The 14,715-nt window shown below is 46.4% G+C and overlaps 1 long non-coding RNA gene across 13 annotated transcripts in view; it reads right to left on the reverse strand.

Annotated features, from left to right (window-relative positions):
- LOC119167595 (uncharacterized) overlaps nucleotides 1-14,715 on the reverse strand; it is a 32,384-nt gene that overhangs the window by 15,158 nt on the left and 2,511 nt on the right. The gene's annotated exons all lie outside the window — the stretch shown is intronic.

Raw genomic sequence — 14,715 nt, forward strand, 5'->3', positions numbered from 1 at the left:
GGACACTGGTTTGTGCCTAGATTTTGAAGTGCTATCGAATTACTGCCTTGCCTGTAGCCGGCACCAGGACTTGGGTGATGAGGAAGAAATATGGCAAGCATTCCACACACCTGTCTGCGAAAAAAATACAGAGTGCTCCTCTCATGCCATGGAGACTGAGGCAGCTTTGCGCATATGGGGCAGGACATCCTCATACACAACACCATTGCGCTTCACCAAGTTCCTCAGTGATGGGGACAGCAAAGCTTATACCGCTGTCGCTGAGGCCAAGGTATATGGTGAAGCTGTTGTGGACAAGGAGGAGTGCACAAACCATGTGGCCAAGCGTCTAGGCACTGCACTTCGGAAACTGCCAACAAGACTTCCACGAGGGGAAAAGCTGACAGATGGCACAATTCAGAAGCTGCAGAACTATTACCGTATTGCAATCACAAACAACAGAGGTGATATTCTGAAAATGCATCGTGCCATCTGGGCCTCATATTTCCATTCATCATCGAGCAACACAGCAGGCAGCCACCGATACTGTCCAGAAGGAGCGACTTCCTGGTGCAAGCATAGGCGAGCTGAAGCGCTTGGGGAGGCCCCACCCGACCACACACCAATCTTGACCAAGGCTCAAGGATTGGCTGTGCTTCCCATTTACAAGCGGCTCACAGATGAAAAGTTGCTGGTGCGTTGTATCCAAGGGAAGACCCAAAACGCTGCAGAATCTTTGAACAGCAAAATCTGGTTGTTGTGTCCGAAGACTAAGTTTGCCTCTCGGACAACAGTGGAAACTGCAGCTGCTATGGCCGTGTTGTGGTTCAATAAAGGACATTCAAGCTTTGAACACGTGCTAGAGGAGCTTGGTGTAGTCCCACCAGATCAACTGATCACCCTGGGCCGATCCCGCGACCAGAGGAGAATCGAAAGAATGTCTGCGTGTGAAACAACCGAGGCAAGGGCCCATCGGCGGAACGTGGCAAAGAAAGCGCGCCTTGATGACTCCCTTCTCAAGCGGCGAGAAGGATCCACATATGGAGCAGGACAATTTTAGGTGCTCTAGCTGTGTCCCTTCTATGATATCACCAAGTTTTGTGCAAATCGCACTGTGTAATCATGAGTAAACATATTTACAACTTTCAAATGCATTTTTCTCGATTTCCATTTTGAGGTAATTCTCTCATCTTGTGCACAACCTTTTTTAGGCATAAAATAGTCCTATCTTGATGAAATTTTGCACAGAGCTTAATCAGCCACTCTAGAATACAAGTATCTACTTTAGGTTGCATTATACATCACAGATTTTTTGTTACACAACTTGATACACTGATAGAGAGATGTAAAATATGCATTTAGTACTTTTAATTTTTTTTTTTTTTATGTAGCAAATAAATTTTCTGTTTGAGGTACTTTTCTGTATTGTACTGCTCAAGTGCAGCAGAATGAGCCATTTTGCAATTCTGTGTGAAAATTTTTAGTAAGCTTTATTATGTGCACAAAAAACACTATATTTTGATATCAAAGTTGTAGTAACTCCGGAACTACTATAGCTATCAAACAAATAATTGCAGTTATGAAATCAGCACTGCAAGCTTTACTAACACCTAAAATTTCAAGGAGCTGGGTTATGAAATAAAAAAAAACCTTTTTCGAGTAGCATCTCCCCTTAAGAGGCAAGCTTTCTGCTGTATGCAGTAATGATTTCTGGACCATCAAGGCCAACGATCATTGTGTTATGTTTCTCCGCATCGAGGATAATCCTTCACCGCACGTGAAGTTTTCAGTCACTGAGCTTGCTGATCTCTCACTTGCAGTCTCAGCAGGTATGATCAAGCTGGTTTCATTACCTTGCGGAGGCGCAGTTCCAGACGCAATGCGCGACATCCGGACGTTGTCCTCACTGCTCCAGCAGCTGGAAAACCACATGACTGAGATGCCTGAAGTTGCAAGTCCGTCGAAAACAGCGTCAGTGTTGCAGCATATCGGCTCCTTATTGAATGAACTGTCCCAAGTTAGTGACACGACCGAAGAACACAGTGCTTTGTTTCGTTTGCTAAATGAGCAAATAGCTCTCGCACTCGCTGCCCCCATTCGTCGCTACAGTGCTGAAACATTAGTGTTTTCTAGCATCCTGCACTCCATATCTCCGCACGCCTATAACTTTGCCAGATCAGCGTCGACGTTGACTTTACCCCATCCTTCAACCCTGCGCCACGTTTGTTCCAAGTATGGAGGCGATCCACTGAAGGAGCAAAACGAAGCGAACTTCCTCTCCTACATTCGAGAAAGAGTGAAGTGCATGCAGCCGCACGAAAAAACAGTGACGCTAATGGTTGATGAAATTCATATCAAGCCATCCTTCGATTATAAAGGGGGCAGCATAGTTGGATTTGCAGCCAATTCTCAAGAGGCAGCCACAACCGCTCATGTTTTCATGCTTCAGTCGCTCTTGTCATCAAACAAACATGTGCTTCACATTCTTCCTGTTGCTAAAATGACCGCCGAAATTCTACACGAGTTCTGCAAAAAAGTAATTTTAGAAGTGGAATCTATGGGCCTCAGGGTCATTGCTGTAATTACCGACAACAATTCCCTCAACCGGAAAATGATGTCGTTTTTCTCAGAGAAGCAGGAAGTAAGCATTGCATATCTTCATCCAGCCGACAACAGTCGGCCTCTGTTTTATGTCGTAGACCCTGTGCACATACTGAAATGCATCAGCAACAACTGGATGAATCAAAAAAACGAATGAATATGCTTTTACTTTCCTGAAGTGAGCCTGTCAGGAATATTGCCCAACGGGCCGCCCAGAATGAAAGCAGCATCATTTGAAGCCGTACGGCAGCTGTATGCACTGGAGCAGACATCGCTTCTCAAGCTTGGCTACAAGCTAAATTCCAAGGCAATCAATCCAACACCTATGGAGAGACAAAATGTAAAGTTTGTGTTAAATGTCATTAATCCGTTTGTATCAAACGCACTTGAGACGCGTGGCGATGCCCTTGAAACCACATGTGCCAGTTCAACAGCTCTCTTCATAAACATCATATCGACGTGGTGGAAAATCGTCAACGTGAAGACCCTTCGAAAGGTCGCCGACTGAACGACACCCTTCAAAATCCAGTAAATTCTGCAGTGGATCAACAGCTGGTTTTCCTTAGTGGCATGGTATACTGGCTGGATGCTTGGAGCAGCGTCAACATGAGCCGTGGCTGCTTGACAAGGGAAACACATTCTGCGTTGAGACTCACTTGCTACTCCCTTGTTGAGCTGTCGCGCTACTGTTTAGAAGAACTGAACCTCAAGTATGTCCTGCTGGGAAAATTTCAAACTGACACTCTTGAAGATCGCTTCGGTCGCTACCGTCAGCTTGCTGGTGCACAATATCATGTTTCCGTGAGGCAGCTTCTGGAGTCTGAAAAGAAAATTCGTCTGCAAAGGCTGCTGATGCTTCCGCAGCCAGACATCAGCAGCAAAAGTGACACAGAAGTATCGCAACATAACTTCTCTGTTCACATTTCAAATAATGAAATTTCCAACCAAAGCATGACATGGAGGTCGTTGCTTATATCGCTGGATATTGTGCTCATTCAGCTCTGAAGAAGCTGTCATGCGCATTTTGCAGCAGCGTACTCGTCCTGGAGAGAAGGAACATAGATGTGGAAGGTAACACAATGATTGACAACTTGTCAAGAGGAAGCTTAAAGTTACCGCAGCCATGTACTGTGCACATGGTGCTGGTGACAACGCTTGTTGTCGAAAAGCTCACCAAGGGAGAAAATGCAAAGCCGTTTCGCGTCGAACAACCAACGTGGCATTGTAAGCTCCATTACCACATCACTGCTAGGAGATGTTGAGCTAGAGACTTGTGAAAATGGCCATACCTCTGAGACTATCGTGCAGCATGTAGTGCGTGTTGCAACAAATGTCGCTCTGAACAACTTTTGTAGACTTCGAAATGACACCATCCAAAGCACCGCACAAAAAAAGGCAGCTGACAGAAAAATCAAAACCTTGAACAAGAAATGAGATAGGATGGTTTTAGTCTTTCGTCCTAATAAAACCACTTCTACAAATGCATTTCTGACTATTACAGTTTGATCACTAAAGTGTAAAGGCAGGCGTAAACAAATTCAGACCGCGCAGGAACAAAAAAAGAACAAAAAAAAGAAACACCGGCTTTCAATAAGTGCCCACAGCAGATATAACGAGAACGAGTGGCGACGACGGCCGGGGTACAGGTGGGCAACTAGCGTGACGTCACGCTCTTTCTGGAGGGGCCTTGTCAATAGTCTAGGTGGTGTTGGTTTGGAAAGGCCACAATGACATCGACAGGGACAACGGTGGACTACATAAGCTTGTCCTCGAAGCATCACCCGTTCAGTGGGCATGGAATGGCAGCAGCGACAATGGTCGCTAAAAACCACTTCTGTCTTTTCACCCAGTTGGCCCTCGTCATAGGAACGTGCATCCCTGTCTGCGTGGATTGTGCCGCGCACGTACCCATGTCTGGCACGTGCCCTCTTCCGGAAGCTGGCAGCTATATCGGCGCTGATTTCCTGGGACGCCCTCACCCACTATGTGATGTGATACCGGAGCGTTTGAGGAAGGGCGCAACGACATCGACAGCGACAACGGTGGACTACATAAGCTCGTCCTCAAAGCATCACCCGTTCAGTGGGCATGAGATGGCAGCTGCGACAATGGTCGCTAAAAACCACTTCCGTCTTTTCACCCAGGTTGGTTGTTATTCTATTCACTGTATAAGATGTAATAACGTATGTTTGCTGCTATTCCCATGCCCACATGTTTTAATGGTTAGTGCTGGTGAATGTGTTCATGTTGTGAAACTGCTTTTGTTAGGAGGCGACGTTGAACTGAATCCTGGTCCCCCAAAGCCAGACCCGAAAGTACAGGATAATGCAGTCCTATTAGCTATAGGTCGCCTAACGGAGCACCTCGATGAGCGGCACGACAATCTTCTAGCATCCATTGAAGTAGCCAAAATAACCAAAAGGTTCTTGATAACAAAGTGTCCGACCTTACAACACGTTTAGCAAACCTTGAAGAAAAGGTGAACGCTTTGGAAAACGTATCCGAGGGTTCGCGTTCAGATTGTTCTGTTTGGATTGCGTCAGCGGTTCGTAGTGAGAATGCTACTCTTCGCACATGACTTGACGACTACGAAGACCGATCGCGACGAGACAACTTAATCTTCCACGGAATTACTGATGCTGCAGCCGAAACATGGTCAGACACAGAAGCAAAGGTTAGGGCAATTCTTTCAAGTTCTTTCGAGATGCAGCTTTCAGATGACGCGATATCTCGAGCCCACAGACTAGGAGCATTTGTAACAAACAAGTGCCGCCCTGTTGTCGTACGGTTTGCGTCATTCAAAGTTGGAGATAACATCTTTTCCCAAAAAGCAAAGTTGCGTGGTATGAACATTAATATTAACAAAGATTTCTGCAAAGCCACACGGACAGCCAGGAAAAAAACTAACTGATTTCGGTAAAGCCAGCAGTCAAAAGGCGGCAGCGTGGCTGCAACGATGTTCAACCGGAACATTTTTTTCTTGGCGCAGATCTTCAGCATCGCAATCACCGGGCACGCTCCCCCATGGAGCCACGTGGACCACCCCGATAACTCGTACCCGGCTTTGCTTCAAGAAGAAAGCGAGCAATTGTCACACTTCTGCCACATCACGGATCCACCCGGGGGGACGCTCGCCGTCTTTTCCGAGTACAGCGCCAGGGGCTGAGTGACGTCATCACAACAGCAGCTCATAAATGCACCACCGCATCCCGGACTCTTCAGTGGGCACGGCGGCAGCGTGGCTGCAACGATGTTCAACCGGAACATTTTTTTTCTTGGCGCAGGTTAGTCGCATGCCTGAAGCCAAACCTTTTCGAAGTAACGATGTTTGTCTTTTGCTGCTGCCTTGCCCCATTAGTGTGAAACGAGCGTTGTCTTCTTTCAGTTTCCGCGCATTTGTTAATCTTCTTTTGAGATGCGGTGACATCGAGCAGAACCCAGGGCCGGTCTCGGGGAGCTCGGATAATGAAGAGCAGCTTCATTCTAATCTCACTGACCGTGAACTGATTCTAACGTACTTAATAGCCAAAAAGAAATATTGAAACAGATGAACAGTTTTGGTGATGCGCAGAAAGCCTTAACCAACTCTTTCGCGCAGTTCAACGATAGGCTCGATTCATAAGAAGCTTCAGTCGCTTGTCTTGCTGGCTTCGGTGAAAAAATTCAGTCCCTCGAATCAACTATCACGAAGGTTCAAGACGACGTTACCTTCGTCTTAGATAAAATTGACGATTTCAAGAACCGCAGCCGGCGAAATAACATCATAATTCACGGCTTAAAAGAACAACAGAACGAAACCCTGGAATCCTTGCACGAGAGCGTGATTAACACGTTCTTTAAGGAAACCTTAAAAATTAGTGTTTCAGGAGTAGAAAGGTGCCACCGGTTAGGAGCTAAAAAACAGAACAAAATTTGCCCCGTAATTTTGAAGTTTGTCGATTTTCGCGAAAATATTTAAGAACTGCCCTAAACTAAAAAACACAGAAATGTATATTACAGAAGACTTCTCCCAGAATGTTCGTGAAGTCAGAAAGAAACTTTGGGACATCACAAGTGAAAACCATAAGCGGAAAGAGGACGTAAAGCTGGTTTTTGATAAGGTGTCCGTGAATGGGACTATGTATGTGTGGGACAAAGAAAAAATTGATAAGGTGCCTCTTCGAAAACGATCAACCATATGACAACCTTCCGTATCCCCTTCTATGAAGCTACTAAATGTTAACTGCCGTAGTATTGTAAACAAGTCACTTGCACTAGAACATCTGATATCGATACATGATCCGGACATTGTTGCATTGACAGAGACCTGGCTTCACCATGGAATCCACGATTGCGAATTTGCTCCCCCAGATTATAGTGTTTATCGCAAATATCGTGATTCCAGGGGAGGCGGTGTGGCGTTGCTCTTTAAAAATAACATACAAATTGCTAGAATGGCCGACCCCATTGGCGTTGAGGCCTTATTTTGCAAGATGTGTCGCGACAAACAGTGCATGGTCATTGGTGTTGTTTACAGACCCCCTGGTACCAAAATTGATGCTTTGCAGAATTTAAAGGAATACATTGGTCTCCAGATAATGAAAGACACGAAACTTGTGCTCTGTGGTGACTTCAACCTACCTGGTATTGAATGGCCCACCTTCTCTTCTGGTACTAATGATACTTTCAACTACGAGGAGTTGATCGACATTGCATTTCGATTTGATTTGGTTCAACTAGTTCATGAGTATACACGTATTCACGGAGAAAGCAAATCAATACTGGACCTTGTTTTTGTTCGGTCTAATATTGACGGTCACTATGAGTGTGAGGTACTGGATGGTCTCTCGGATCATAAGCGTGTCTTAACTCAATTTCGTTTCTCTCTTCCAAAGACAAGGTTGAAAATGACTCGTGTTCCAATTTTCTCTGCTGCTAACGATGTTTGTATACTAGACAGATTGGAGTCTGTGTATGATCACTTTTTGAGTACTTCTATGGACACTATGTGCGACGCTAACTCTCTCTGGGTGAAATTTAAGAACAGTACACGCATGCATTGACCTCTATGTTCCCTTCCGCTATCGACCAGCAAATTCCTCGAATCCATGGATCACCCGTGACATCATTCACTTAAGGGGAGATGCGGGTCGAAAAATCGCGTTTTTTGCGAAAATTTCCACTTTTGAGATATTGCTTTTAAAATCACTTTTGATCATTCAACTATCATTTCCCCAAAGGTCATAGCTGAATTCAAACGAGAAAGTGGTAAAAAGTCGATCTGCGCTAGTGAAGGTAGCTGCCGAAGTCGCGAATTCACGCATCCGACGGCTATTTTTGAAAATCCGCCACTCGGCAACACGATGACGTCCGCCATCGGGGTTTGTTCGGTGGTGTAGATCAAGGCTCCTTCTAGTGTACAGGCGTCCCCCTAGTTTCGTATTTTAGTGAGGAATTTCACAAAACAGTCGTTTCCAAGTCGGTTTGCAGCCAAGCTGCAGCCGCTTCGCGCATCTCTACCGGTCACATGGTACGCTACCGAGGCCGCCATTGGCTACATCTGATCGGCCTCGCTCGCTGAGCGCTTGCGACGATCGGCACTTGCCGTGCGTTTCTACGTTTTTCCGAGTTCACCATGGATAACTCGAAGAAGCGAGACTTCCGAGCACGAAAGTTTGCAAGCAAGAACAAGTACCAAGGGCGTCGACGTAAACCGAAGCGCAAAGCAGCGGTAGAAGAATGCGAGCCGCGGGCCACTAGGCCTAATCAAGGCAGCGGGGATACGGCGGCTTGCGGGAACTTTGACGAAATCGACGCCGCGATCAAGTTCATCAGCGCATCAGAAAAAAAGATTGAACAGTTCGAAAGCGAAAGAACGAAGAGTGTTTGTGGCTCTGTGAGCAGAGTATTTTGTGACATCGGCGCACTGACATCGATGGTAAGCCGTGCTGTTTGTCCAACATGCCACACCGCTGGACTCGTCGTTCGCGACACCGCAAGTAAACGTAAGGGCCTCTCTTCGTTCCTCGAGCTGCACTGTGATAACAGTGAGTGTCCTGAGTCAGTGGTTTCTGCCGCGCATAGTTCGCGGCGTGTTCTGCCGGAAAGACAGCCCACCGATGCCGGTGATGACTGGAGCTACCTCTCTTCGTTCCTCGAGCTGCACTGTGATAACAGTGAGTGTCCTGAGTCAGTGGTTTCTGCCGCGCATAGTTCGCGGCGTGTTCTGCCGGAAAGACAGCCCACCGATGCCGGTGATGACTGGAGCTACCGAAGCGGCAGCTCGCGTGACAGCTTCGCTGTCAATGTGAAGGTAGTTGTGGCTGCGCGTGCAATAGGCATTGGGCATGAACAGCTGTCGCGTTTTTGCGCTATTCTTGGACTGCCAATACCTATGCATCATAAGACTTTTATTGCAATTGGCAAAAAAGTTCATGCTGCAGCTACCAAAGCTGTGCAAGAAAACCTGGCGAAAGCGCGGATGATAACTAAAGAGAAAGTGGATGGGGCTGATGTTGCTGTCATGTATGATGGCACATGGCAAAAAAGAGGGCACAAGAGCCACAATGGCATCGGCACTGCTGTGTCTGTGGACACTGGTTTGTGCCTAGATTTTGAAGTGCTGTCGAATTACTGCCTTGCCTGTAGCCGGCACCAGGACTTGGGTGATGAGGAAGAAATATGGCAAGCATTCCACACACCTGTCTGCGAAAAAAATACAGAGTGCTCCTCTCATGCCATGGAGACTGAGGCAGCTTTGCGCATATGGGGCAGGACATCCTCATACACAACACCATTGCGCTTCACAAAGTTCCTCAGTGATGGGGACAGCAAAGCTTATACCGCTGTCGCTGAGGCCAAGGTATATGGTGAAGCTGTTGTGGACAAGGAGGAGTGCACAAACCATGTGGCCAAGCGTCTAGGCACTGCACTTCGGAAACTGCCAACAAGACTTCCACGAGGGGAAAAGCTGACAGATGGCACAATTCAGAAGCTGCAGAACTATTACCGTATTGCAATCACAAACAACAGAGGTGATATTCTGAAAATGCATCGTGCCATCTGGGCCTCATATTTCCATTCATCATCGAGCAACACAGCAGGCAGCCACCGATACTGTCCAGAAGGGGCGACTTCCTGGTGCAAGCATAGGCGAGCTGAAGCGCTTGGGGAGGCCCCACCCGACCACACACCAATCTTGACCAAGGCTCAAGGATTGGCTGTGCTTCCCATTTACAAGCGGCTCACAGATGAAAAGTTGCTGGTGCGTTGTATCCAAGGGAAGACCCAAAACGCTGCAGAATCTTTGAACAGCAAAATCTGGTTGTTGTGTCCGAAGACTAAGTTTGCCTCCCGGACAACAGTGGAAACTGCAGCTGCTATGGCCGTGTTGTGGTTCAATAAAGGACATTCAAGCTTTGAACACGTGCTAGAGGAGCTTGGTGTAGTCCCACCAGATCAACTGATCACCCTGGGCCAATCCCGCGACCAGAGGAGAATCGAAAGAATGTCTGCGTGTGAAACAGCCGAGGCAAGGGCCCATCGGCGGAACGTGGCAAAGAAAGCGCGCCTTGATGACTCCCTTCTCAAGCGGCGAGAAGGATCCACATATGGAGCAGGACAATTTTAGGTGCTCTAGCTGTGTCCCTTCTATGATATCACCAAGTTTTGTGCAAATCGCACTGTGTAATCATGAGTAAACATATTTACAACTTTCAAATGCATTTTTCTCGATTTCCATTTTGAGGTAATTCTCTCATCTTGTGCACAATCTTTTTTAGGCATAAAATAGTCCTATCTTGATGAAATTTTGCACAGAGCTTAATCAGCCACTCTAGAATACAAGTATCTACTTTAGGTTGCATTATACATCACAGATTTTTTGTTACACAACTTGATACACTGATAGAGAGATGTAAAATATGCATTTAGTACTTTTAATTTTTTTTTTTAATGTAGCAAATAAATTTTCTGTTTGAGGTACTTTTCTGTATTGTACTGCTCAAGTGCAGCAGAATGAGCCATTTTGCAATTCTGTGTGAAAATTTTTAGTAAGCTTTATTATGTGCACAAAAAACACTATATTTTGATATCAAAGTTGTAGTAACTCCGGAACTACTATAGCTATCAAACAAATAATTGCAGTTATGAAATCAGCACTGCAAGCTTTACTAACACCTAAAATTTCAAGGAGCTGGGTTATGAAATAAAAAAAAACCTTTTTCGAGTAGCATCTCCCCTTAAAAAGGAAAATTAATTGCTTGAACAAACGGTTCAAAAGAAATCGTAATACGAAGCTAAAAGAAGAAATTTCCCAACTCTCTCGTAAACTAAAAGACCTACTGCAAACAGAGCGGCGTACATTCTACACTGTGCGCTTGAGCAGCATGATTAAAGAATCGCCCTCCAAATTTTGGCGAAGTATAACCCCTAAGCACTCGGAAACTAGCACTTTCGTAATAGATAGCATCTGTACCTCAGATTCTACAGAAATCTCGAATTCATTTAACTCTTTCCGGCATGGTGGTCACCCCATGTAACCACCTTTTCTTCATTTTTTTTCTCTTGAAGCACGCGGGTCCCGCATATCAACGTTCAAACAGCGCGCCGGTTGAAGCTTTTGACATTACAACAGAGATGGCGCTACTTTCCTCGGCGGCGGATGTCACGTGTTATCTTTGTTTTCTTCCGGCTGGTCTCGACTCGAGCACGCGATACGCGATGGACTCGAGAGTTTTTTATGGAAAGAAAGGTAAGTCCTCTTTGTAGTGAATTAATATCACAGGATAGAGTGTTGTAGAAGTTGCCTATACTATGGAAAGTAGAACTGAAGTGCTGCGCTCATTTATTCGAGAGCGCTTTGTTGCTGACATTTGTGGTCCCCTAGGGTAACCACCATGCATGAAGGGTCTGGACAGCCGGCAATATATGATTTGTTCTTGGTGTTTCAGCGGAAGACTTTGTCGAAATACCATCGGATTCGGACAGTTTCGCAGGAGGTGACGACTTCAGCGACAGTGACCCTAAGTATGAAGTAAATGATAAAGCTGTCAAAACAAGCAAACAGAGACTTGAGGCAAGAAAAGCCATCTCTGCAGTGTGCGAGTCTTCCGATACAGAGAGCGAACAAGATGACGTTCCTGTCATGACTGCGAAGGTACCTGTGTGGAGTCCTTCCTATAAAATGTCGCCACCGGTGGACTTTCTATTATGTAGTGGGGTGCCACTTTCTATCCAAAACGTAGAGAAAACAAGTCCTTATGACATCTTCAGCTTATTCTGGACGCCGTCCTTGATGGAGTTGCTGGTATTTCAAACAAATCTTTACGCTCAGCAGCACGGCAAGCCATACACACCCACCACATTGGAAGAAATGTGTTCCTTCTTGGGGCTAAATCTCCTGATGGGGATCAAAAGAAGCCCAAGTTACCGGGATTACTGGTCTACTGCGCCTGACTTGCATGATCCTTTCATTTCGAAAGTTATGCCTGTCAACAGATTCGGCTGGCTTTTATCACACCTGCATCTGAATGATAATAACTTGCAGCCAGCGAGGGATCACCCCAACTTTGACAAGTTGTACAAAGTCCGTCCACTCCTCACTGAACTATCGAAAACATTTGCGGAAAATTACTTGCCCACCGAGCTGCTCGCCATCGATGAATCTATGATAAAGTTCAAGGGAATTCAAGGGAAGTTCAAGGCAAAAATTTCGTTTCACGCTCTCTCAGGTTTTTTGGGGGTTTTTTGGCTTCCGTCGCCTTTTTACCTCACCGCATTCCTCACTGTCAAAGATGGCGTCCGCCGGTTACAGCTCGTCAACGTCGCTTACGGAGGAAACACCGCCGCATGCCGCGAGTCCACCAGCTGCGCAGCCGTACCAGGCGTTGTCAAATCAAAACCTGTCCGTACAGGCCAAGAAGGTGGCGTACAACGTTTACGCGGACGTAAGGAAAAGCGACCCGCAGCTGTCTGTGAGAGCCGCATGTCGGAAAGTCAGCGAGCTCACTGGTGTTAGCGAGCGCAGTGGCTTCCGGATTAAGCTCGACGTTAACAGTGGAACCCTGAAGTCACCGAAGCGCAAGCGCCTGCGCCTCCCTGCCATGGATGACCGTGCGAAAACCGGGAAGACAAGACTGGAGCTTCACGACAGCTTCTCCCTCGCAGCTCTACGAAGAAAAGTGCATCAATACTTTCTGAGGAATGAACTCCCAACAGCTGCAAAACTGGCTCAAGATGTAACCAGTGAGAGTGACATGAACATGCCTAAAATGAGCGTGCGAACGATGCAAAGGCTGCTTAACGATATCGGCTTTTCCTTTCGCAAACGGAAGAGAAACTGTGAGCTTTTGGAAAGAGACGACATCATCACGTGGCGACGGCGGTACCTGCGTACCATCCGACAACTTGGCGCTCAAAAACGGTACGTGCATGATGAGTTGTGTAACCATTACATGAATAATTGAATGTATCATTCACCCAGCAACCTGGGTCCACGCGTCAGTAAATCACGTCACAATATTATTAAAAATTGCTCTCGAGTTCCCAAAGATGCGACTCGCGTTTCCTGCAGCGAAACGCGAGCAAACGCGAGCCGAAACGCGAGCAATTTTTAATAATTGTGACACGAACCGAGTTTCGCTGCATTCGCCGCACTTCGCTGCAGATGACATGCTTCATTTTTGTTGTTTATTCTTCCAGACCCATATACTACCTTGACGAAACCTGGGTCAACGCCGGACACACAAAGGATAAAGTATGGGAAGACGCGAACATCACGACACGGGAGGAGGCCTTTCGGCAAGGCCTGACCACAGGGCTTCGCGCACCAAGCGGCAAAGGTGGCAGGCTCATCCTTTTGCACGCCGGCAGTGAGGATGGGTTTCTGAATTCTGCATGCCTTCTCTTCCGAGCTGCAAAACGATCTGGGGACTACCACACCGAAATGGACGGGCCGCGCTTTGAGAAGTGGTTCGGTGAACAACTTTTGCCCAATATCAAGCCGTGCGGTGTCATTGTAATGGACAACGCACTGTACCACAGCGTCCGCATCGAGAGAGTTCCAACATCGTCATCTCGAAAGGCTGACATTCAGTCGTGGCTGACAGAAAAGAACATCGTGTTTTCACAAGACCAATTGAAAGCTGAGCTGTTGGATTTGGTGAACGACCACAAGAAGATGTTTTCCGCCTATCGCGTGGATGTTTTGGCGAAGGCTGCCGGTCACGACGTCGTGAGGCTTCCTCCGTATCATTGCGAATTTAACCCGATCGAACTGATATGGAGCCAGGTGAAAGGTTACGTCGCTGCTAACAACACAACATTCACCCTTGCCGGCGTTGAAAAACTGGTGCGTGAAAGCATCGATCGCGTAACGCCAGACAACTGGCTCCAGGCATGTGCTCAAGTGAAAAAAATCGAAGAGGACTTGTGGCAACGTGACGGCCTCATCGACTCAAAGCTCGACCAGCTTATAATTCCACTCGGGTCAGAGTCCAGCACCGAGAGTGACGGTAATGACAGTAATATGAGCGAACTGGAATACCTCACATGAATGCAACCACAGTCGTGAATGTAAACACAGTGAATGTAAACCATAATATTGTGTTCTGTACCTGTGCACATGTCGTTTTAAAGGGACCGACAACTGGCCAGAATATACCGAATACCAACCGAATACCTGCTTTTAACCTCATAAAAAATTCTCATAAAAAATGTTCCACGGCGTTTTCCCCGTTTCCATTGCATGATTGGGCACTGTCACAGATGTTTCCGTTGAAATAAAGAAAACGGGCACCTTAAAAATTGCTTCATCATCATCATCAGCCTGTTTAAGTCCACTGCAGGACGAAGGCCTCTCCCAACGATTTGCAATCCACCCTATCCTGAGCTTATCGGTCCCTTAAATGTTTTTCCCACAATAAAAGTGCGCCGACATTCGTTACAAATAGAGTCTGTTCTCGTAGAGGGCTTTACGCTTTGCTATACTCTTTCGCAGTAAAAGATCGCATTACAAGTCGTCGCGCTGCGTTTAGACACAGCCTGTGTCTTTTGCGGACGAGATGAACATCAAATTGAGCACTTATTGCCGAATCCATAAATTTTTTTTCAAATACTACTGCAAATAAAATAAATTTTATGAACAGTTATATCACT

The sequence above is a fragment of the Rhipicephalus microplus genome, chromosome 6 (assembly GCF_043290135.1).
Source record: "Rhipicephalus microplus isolate Deutch F79 chromosome 6, USDA_Rmic, whole genome shotgun sequence".
NCBI classification, from domain to species: Eukaryota; Metazoa; Arthropoda; class Arachnida; order Ixodida; family Ixodidae; genus Rhipicephalus; species Rhipicephalus microplus.